Here is an 8968-nt window from a genome sequence, read left to right on the forward strand (position 1 = left end):
GATGAGCCAGAAAGACCAAATAGCATTGATTTCACTTGGAGCTCCCATCCCCGGGAAGGCACTTTCTCAATAGCATATGCCCTCATTCCACCACATGGCACAGATACGTGCCAGAGAACTTGTAAATCGGAGTCCTTTTCTGATTCCTGCTCTGCATGTAAATGTGGCCATATTGAGATTTTTGTCCTAAAATACTCTGGGAAGAAAAGTTAATTGTAAGGTGCAGTCAAAAACATTGCACACAATTATTCCCTTTAATTTTTCTTTCAGCTATGGGAAGTCATGACCATGTTGCAAAATAATAACCTCCGAAAATAGAGCATTTAAGGAAACAATTTAGTCATTAAAATGCACAATATAATTAACCTGACTTAAATTTTCCAGTACAAACAATCATTGTGCTACCTGGTAACCAGACAGAAGCAAATGACTTGGATGAATGTAATTAGTATTACTTTGATGCAAAAACCAAGGGCTTGCAATTCTTTCCTTTTCTCTCATTTTCAGGACCATTTACTCTAACCTCATGCATCAAGGACAGTGAAGGACACACAGTGGGGCTTCCGTACTACCAAGCTTTTAATGGCTGGGAAGAAGGTGACCAGATTAAATGATCCACCCATTAAGGACACAATCCAATGGTTTTCAGGATATTCAAAGTATTGTGCAACCACTGCTACAATGTTCTACTGTGCTAGAATATTTTCATCACTTCAACAACAAACTTTCAGTAGTCACTCTCAGTTCTCTTTCAACCTGCTACCCTTCTACCCCCAGCCCAGCCCTTGGCAAATTGAAACCTTTTTAATTTGGGAGGAGAAGTTATGAGAGTGGAATGTAGAATCCCTGTGACTATAGCACTTTTTCTTAAAAAAAAAAAAACAATTACAGTAGGTGTCACTGGGCCAGGAATAACTATTTTCTGGCTAGGAATTTACCACTTCCCTGAGCTCTGGCTTAGCCATCGGCAGCCTCTATGTAAAGCTGGTGTTCAAGAAGCTCAGAACCAAGCCATAGAGAGCAGCGGTAGAGCAAGCTGGAAAAGGGCTCGTGACCTAAAAAATCCAGAAAGATCTATTTTTCCAGGTATCATTTTCAAGTTAGATGATGGGACTATTCCATTGGACAAAGAAGTTGTAACCCAGACAAGTTTCCTGGGCCCTTTGCTTACCCAGGGATAAGCAGTTAGAACTGTCTTGAGTTATTTCCATCCCTAAAATGGTTCTTTTTAACTTTACTCAGAATCAGAATCACCACCTGAGGGTGCTTATTAAAAATCAATCATCCTCAGTTACAACCCAGAATGGAAACTGTGTTTTTAACAAGTAGCCCAGGTGATTCTGATGGAGGTCCTTCCTGGACCCATTTGGCAACACTGCAGGATTTTCTAAGGACTCTGAGTTACACTTAACTCTGCCCCTTAGTGTGGCTTTCTCATGGCCATGGTGTCGCTCAAGACTGGGAAGAGGGATGAAGGGGAGAATGCTCGAGATTGGGGAAGGGAAGAGTAGAGTGCCAGTACAAGTGAGATGTGAAGAAAGAGTTTGGCAAAGAACATTCTGGAGGCCTTTTGAAGATGCTCAGACAGGACAGAACTTGCCATATCTATCACCTGTATTATTATTTAACTTGTATATATTCGTGTATATCAATGCAATAAATACTACCAGTTCCTTTAGACATGTCCTAAGAAATAATATCCAGGTTAGATAGTTTTTTCAAATACACATTACAAAAATATATAACTATTGACATTTTAAAATATGTCTGTGTACTACTAAAGTCTTTACAAAACTACCAGCAATCAAAACACCATCTTTAGAAAACATTCATTTACTCTGTGAGCTTCCGGAGGGCATGGATTATGTTTCTTCGCTTTGAATTCCTTGTGATGACTATTCTTCCTCCAGGACACAAAGTTTTTAAAGAAAAATCTGTTTTCCAGAGTCAAGATTAACCTCTTGTCCACCACTTAAATAGGGCATAGTTCATCAGAGGTCAAGGGTCATGAACAGCTGCTCTCTGGTTATGCACACGATTGCCACTGTAAAATGCAAATATGCTGCAAGTTAGAGGTTAATGCAATCTCTCTAGAGGCTATTAGAATGACTATTAGTACTCTTCTCTTTATTGCTTACTTTTAAAGTTCAGTCTTTCACTGGGTGAAAAAGGTAAAGGGATTAAGAAGTGCAAATTGGCAGTTATAAAATAGTCATGGGAATGTCAAGTACAGCATTGAGAATACATTCAATAATATTGTAATAACTTTGTACGGTGTCAGGTGGGTACGAGACTTCTCAGGGAGATCACTTTGTAAGTTATATAAACGTCTAACCACTATACTGTACACCTGAAACTAATATAATATTGAATGTCAACTGAAATTGAAAAATTAAAAAAATACATTTTTAAGTTCAGCCTTTCAAGAAAGCCTTCAGAGTTAAAAAAAAAAAAAAGTATATAATATTCCAAAGTGCATAAATTCAAAAATATAAAGGAAGTTCATTTGAAATGGAAAACAAAAGCTCAAATGTAGTTTTTTTGCAGGTATAAGTTCTGTTAAACACATACAAAAGAATGTGTTCAGATGAATTTAAAATACGTCTTTATCACTGGCTATTTCTCCTTCTTCAACATTCCTTAATAAAGGAGGCTTTTAACAAAGCTGCTTGCATATAGAATAGGAAATTTATATCCTAGTCTTCTAGAAACATAATGCAATCATAGTTTGCAAATGCAAATTTAGGCAAGACACTAGACTCAGTAAATAGAGATTTATGAGATTGTCTCATTAATATTGCTTAGAAACCAGGTATTTCATAAAAGGGGTGAAATGAAATCCTCTATAGCATTTTGAGCATCCTACTCATAATGAGATACTTAAGTGTTGCAAATTGGGGAGGGTATAGTAATATTTTATATACTAATAGTAAGTGCAGTCCCGTTTATTTTACTTTGGTTCATTTTGTTGCATGATAGCTGTATTCATGCCATTCGCCATTTTGCAGGACATAAAATGGAAGCATAAACTGATGTTCCCTTTTCTGGTGTAATGTTTTTATAGTGCCAATTGAGTAAACATCCTCAGGGAAGGCGCATATGCTCCAGACAGAGCAGAAATCTTCTATTTTCATCAAAGCACTAGACCTCTTCTGTTTGTGCAGCCAAAAGAAAAAAAATTATCCCTATGTACGTAAACACATTGGAGTGTAAAACCCCAAAGATCAGCTTTCTTTTCTTTTAAAGAATTTTATTATATTTTGCAATATGTATGTGTAGATGAAGATGGCTTGAGAAGGCAAAATACCCCACCAGGACCAAAGTAGACCAGTTGCTTAGAGAATAATACAAATACATATAAAATTAAACTTTCTATCCTTTTCTTGGTAGAATAATCATTATGATCCCAAAGACATCGGTTATTTCTTTGAAATGTGCTTATTCTGGATCCTTCGGGGCAGATGAACCTAAAAAAATAAAATTTTCATGTCTACTGCTTTATTTGCCATTTCTCTCATCTCTTTCAGGACATGTCCTAACTAGCATGTAGATTTCATCTGATCCTAAAACAAAAGCTTACTCAATTTGGATGGACAAGTCAGAGGAATCAAAATTGAAAGTAAGAACCTTGTTTGTATAATCACTTGTGTGGTGTGAATAATTTAACCTAGAAATCACACTGAGCTGTCTTTCCCTACCAATAGGCTCGACAAGAAAGTCTGAGTGGTGTTAGTCTGTCCCCTCCTAAAGATGGTAAGGCCTCCCTTTCTCCAGGGCAGAGTACAGCCTTTGGATTTAGTCTACCATGTGTCAAATTCTACATTGCAAAGATGTAGAACAAGATCACTGAGAGGGCAGGATTGAGAAGCAGGTGAGGAATGGAGAGAGGTAGTCAGTCTGGGGCGTCAAGATAGATGCCTCTTCTACACAGACTTTCCCAGATGGCGAGATCTCCAATGGAGAGCCTATGTGGAGCCACCTACTGAACACCACGCTCCCTGTGGGCCTCAGTCCAAGCACCAAACGTGTGGGAAATAGATCCAGGCCAGCTTGGTCGAACCACAATTGTCAGGGACTTTGTGATGACTATTAGGAGCCTTCCAACATCAGAGCTGTCGCCTCTGCAAAGTGCAGAAAGTAGGTCCATTGGCTTGGATTATCAAGCATGACTTTTTACACTTTATTCATGCCAAGGCTATAGCTCTTGCAGCATCATTCCTAACCAATAAGATATTTTAAACACTAATATTGCTCATTAAAAATTACTTCTAATATCACTTTTGTTACTTAACCAATTTCAAGGTGTTGATTCAGATTAACTTGCCTACACCTACATCACACTCCTCAAACTCGAATATTTCCAAGTGAATTACCGTTAAGTCCAATATAACATCGTGGCTTCAGGAGAGCGGGTGCTAAGAGCAGCGGCATCTCCCACCTCCAGGTGGACACTGCAGTCTTGGACTGGGAATCAAACTGTGACCTGGTTCATGTGTTGATGCTCAGCCACTGAACCACACTGGGCTTTTGTAAGCTTCTTAAACGCTAAGACCATATCTGTTTTGCTCACCACTGTATTATACACCACACTATATATGCCTACTAAGTATTTGTGGGGGGGAAATGGATCAAGGGAGGAAGTAGATGAAGGGGAAAGAGGGGGAGAAGAGAGAATGGGGGGGAAGGGAGAGTGTTAAAATAGCAATGCCAAAACCAAGCCCTCCCTATCTCATGTGCCTCACTTCCACTGTAAGGATTCCAACCCCAGGGCTCCATGCAGTCTTTCTCCAATATGTCACAGGCTCAGTGATGTCTCCAAGGCGAGGCAAGGTGCCAGAATGGAGTAACTACATGAGAGTCCTGTCTTCTCAAGCTGAAATAAATGTCTACATTTAAATATACTCAGAAGGACAAATAGTGTGCTAAGCCATAAATCAAGAGCTGACAGCCACAGGTGCTGGGCTCATGAAGGAATCCGTGCTCTGTATCAAATGTCCAGGCTGACAGGCGGCTGTGAGATCTCCCAGAGCAACACCATCCCTTACAGATGAGAAAAACTGAGGTGCAGAGAGGTTATAAGTCTCAACTGGCACAGCCAGGATGACAACTGATGACTTTTAGCACATAATCGCAACACTTTGAACTAGTCTACCCTCTTCTCACTATGAAGTCCTTGTGATGGGTTTCTACAGAAAAATGGGAAAAAGGAAAAGATTTGCCTAGAGTAGCAAATATAATGGAATATAACAACTGATTAAAGGGTATCTGGCAGAATGGAGGTCTTAAAACCCCTTGCTATATAACATCTAATGCTCAATAATATATAAATAAATTATAGACGATAGATAGATCAATAGATAGATAGACAGATAGACAAATAGATAACTTTTAATTAAATGAGACTACAGGTGAGAATATTCTGCCAAAGCTCAGTACGTGAGTCTAGGAAGGTAAGCCAGCTTGGAAGCCCCTGGGTAATTGTGGTCTGCACCATGGGGACACAGGAGTACTACATACAAAATCTTGAGCCAGCACAAAGTCTGGGGCATGTAGAGGGAGGTATAAGCTGAGATTCAGGAATGAATATACTGTCAAAGCAAAATGGAAAAAATAGAAAAATAAAAAACACACAGAGACTGTAAAAAAAACACCAAATAGTATTTGTCTCTATCATTGCTCTCAGAATTGGGAATAAAAAAGTCTCTTTGGCAATTTGTGCCTACTGGCTATTCTTAAATAGATTTAAGGCCCAACTCTACACTACTTATATGGTCCTTTAAAAACTATAATGTAAGAATTGTGGCTTTAACTGATCCCAAGTCTGGTGCCCCTAGACACTTGATAAAAGCAGACACAGATCTTACTTGCAGAAGTAGATTGACAACCCAGGACTCTAAAAATTTCAAGCAAAACTTCCACCACAGGGACACAAACAGTCACAAAGCATATAAGTCACCATGAATTCAAATCACAAAAATAATATGTAATAGAACCAGGCCTGAAAACATTTGAAATATTATAATACTTCAGATGTTAAAATGACCAGATACAGAATTCAAGATAAGTATTGCAATTCTTTTAACGTGATACAATAAAAAAATAAATAAGGAGCAAAAATCTATCAAGATTTGAAGTAAAACCAAATAGAACTTTTACAAATGCAAAGTAAAACAACTGAAATGTAACACTCAATGAAAGAGGTTTAAGGGGCGGAGGTTGAGGGGAGTGGTGAATAGGTGGCACAGGGAATTTTTAGAGCAGTGGCATTATTCTGTACTAGAGGCCCAGTGCACAAATTCATGCACTAGTGGGATCCCTTGGCCTAGCCTGCAGGATCAGGCTGAAACCGGCTCTCCGACATACCCCAAGGGGTCCAGGATTGTGAGAGGGTGCAGGCCAGGTTGAGGGACCCCACCGGTGCATGATCCGGGCTGGGGAGGGACACAAGAGGTTGGCCAGCTAGGGAGGGACTGCGGGAGGGCTCCAGGGCATGTCTGGCCTGTCTCGCTCAGTCTCAATCGGCCAGACCCCAGCAGCAAGCTAACCTACCGGTCATAGCATCTGCCCCCTGGTGGTCAGTGCACATCATAGTGAGTGGTGAGCGGCCTTAGCCTATCATTAGCATATTACCCTTTGATTGGTTGAAAGGCCGACTGGCCGACCAGACACTTAGCATATTAGGCTTTTATTATATAGGACTAGAGGCCCGATGCATGAAATTCATGCAAGAGTAGGCCCTCCGGAGGCAAGTAATCATTGCCAGCTTTTCCAAGAGGATATGTTCATATTAAACAATGCCATTCCTCACGTGTTAGTGGCAGTAGCTTTCATGACACTAGTTATGAACATGACAAAAATCTACTAAGCCCCCAGTGCTCTTAAATTGATTTTTATTTTAATTAAGCCCAATAGCAACCTCATTTACTTGAAAAACAGTAACACTAAGATAGGAGACACTTCATTTATCTCACCCACAGACCATGCCAGGTGCCCCTTATCCTCTAGACCACTCCAAGACCCATGATTTGAAAACCACTCAGAGGGCAATTGAGAACTCAAGGTTTTCCCAGGAAAGTGAAGAAGAAAGATCTTTTCTTTCTGTGCCTGTCTCCAGATTGAAACTGAGACAAAAGATGTGGTATGCTTATAACCTCTGGAAAGACTGTTCCTGGTCAAAGTGCCAAGCAGCCTTCGGATACCTGTGCAGCCCCTGGACATCCATGGGGACTGACTGTGAGGTGAATAATCTGCCTGGAATCAAAAGGCATTGTCCTCTGTAGAGCCAGAGCATGAAAAAGTGACAGACTGGGTGGTTTCCTCTTTGAATGACCTTCATCATCAGAGACACTATCCTTGATTCAAGAGAGGATCATCCCTTGAGCTGAAATCACTGGCCACTATGACTGTTGAGTATGCAAGGCAAAAGCAAAAATGTAAGATTTTGTTACAGAGAACACTGGAACCTCTCTTGAAAGATGTAGTTTCCAGTCGCAGTTTCTTAAGTCTTGGTTTTCTCATCTACAAAGGGAGAGCGAAATTAATGCCAAATCCAATGAGTTGTTAGTAAGATAATTAAAAGCTCTTGATAAATTTGAAAGTGCGATGGAAATGTTCATTAGTATTATCAGTAGTATCATGAAATTTTTCAAGGAAAAAAAAATACTTGTTTTTCTATCTCTGTGAAAATCTGTCAACTAACATAGAAAACCTTTTAACATCACATAAAAATGACCAATTTAATGCCCTGCAAAACCCATGCCTGATCGTCAGCTTTTCAAAGGCGACTTTTGTGCATAAGAATGATCTATAGAAGGCTGAAGGTTGATTATAAAATCTCTAGTGCCTGCTTGCCTCGAGCCATTTTAGATGAGCTATTCAAAATGCATCCAAGTTATCAGTTTGCTCTGATAGACTAGAATAGCAAGAAGAGTTTGATCTCCCCTGCTGGAGAGGAGACATCCATTGTTGTCTACCTTTCCATATATCATATACCTGGCTCTTTATTCTTACTTAACAATATAGCTTGAGGCTTAAAATTTGTTTTCAAATTTACATGCTAGGAAAGACCATGACAGTTACTTTACACAGAGCTCCAAAAACACACAGCTCCATTGATATACAATCTTTTTCAGAATTTAAAAGCATGCTTATGTTTTGGGAAGGGAACAATTATTTTATATTGTGTATGTGGCTATCAATTTTTAAAAGTGGAATCTGAGAACCAAGATGGCGGCATAGGTTAACGCCGGAGTTTGCTGCTTTGAACAACTACTTCAAAAGTGAAACTAAAAGACGGAAGGGACATCACCCAGAACCACAGGAACGCTGGCTGAGTGGAAGTCCTACAACTAGGAGGAAAGAGAAACGCATACGGACACTCAGAGGAGGCGCAGTGCTGAAGTCAAATTCTGAGGTGCAGAGTGCGCGAGCGGGCTGGCTGCGGAGGGCGCGGTTGGAGTTTTCAATCGGGAGGGAGTCGCAGACTCTGAGCTCCAGATACAGGCGAGTCTTTAGGGACCCAGACTCAAACGGGAGAAGCAGGACTGTCTGGCTTTGGTCAGAGCAAGTGCAGCTTTCTCTCCGAGCTTTGCAGCGGGTGCTGGGACTCAGAGAGGCAGAGCCCCTGGGGACAGGACTGAGAGCCGCCATAACTGCTCTCTCCGGCCCACCCTGTTGATCCTGTGCAACCCGCCCCGCCCAAGCCCTGCACAGAGGCAATTGCTGGATAGCCTCAGGCAAAGGCTAGATTAGCACCTCCCTAGAGGACAGAAGTTCTCTCACTGCTGATATAGCTGATTCTCATAGCCACCTGGCCTGGAGGTCAAACCCTCCCTGGTATTAGCTACGACAATCAAGGTTTAATTATAAGACTGCGAACAAAGACCACTAGGGGGTGCACCAAGGAAGCATAACAAAATGCGGAGACAAAGAAACAGGACAAAATTGTCAATGGAAGATATAGAGTTCA

Source organism: Myotis myotis, unplaced genomic scaffold, assembly GCF_014108235.1.
Source record: "Myotis myotis isolate mMyoMyo1 unplaced genomic scaffold, mMyoMyo1.p scaffold_m19_p_5, whole genome shotgun sequence".
NCBI classification, from domain to species: Eukaryota; Metazoa; Chordata; class Mammalia; order Chiroptera; family Vespertilionidae; genus Myotis; species Myotis myotis.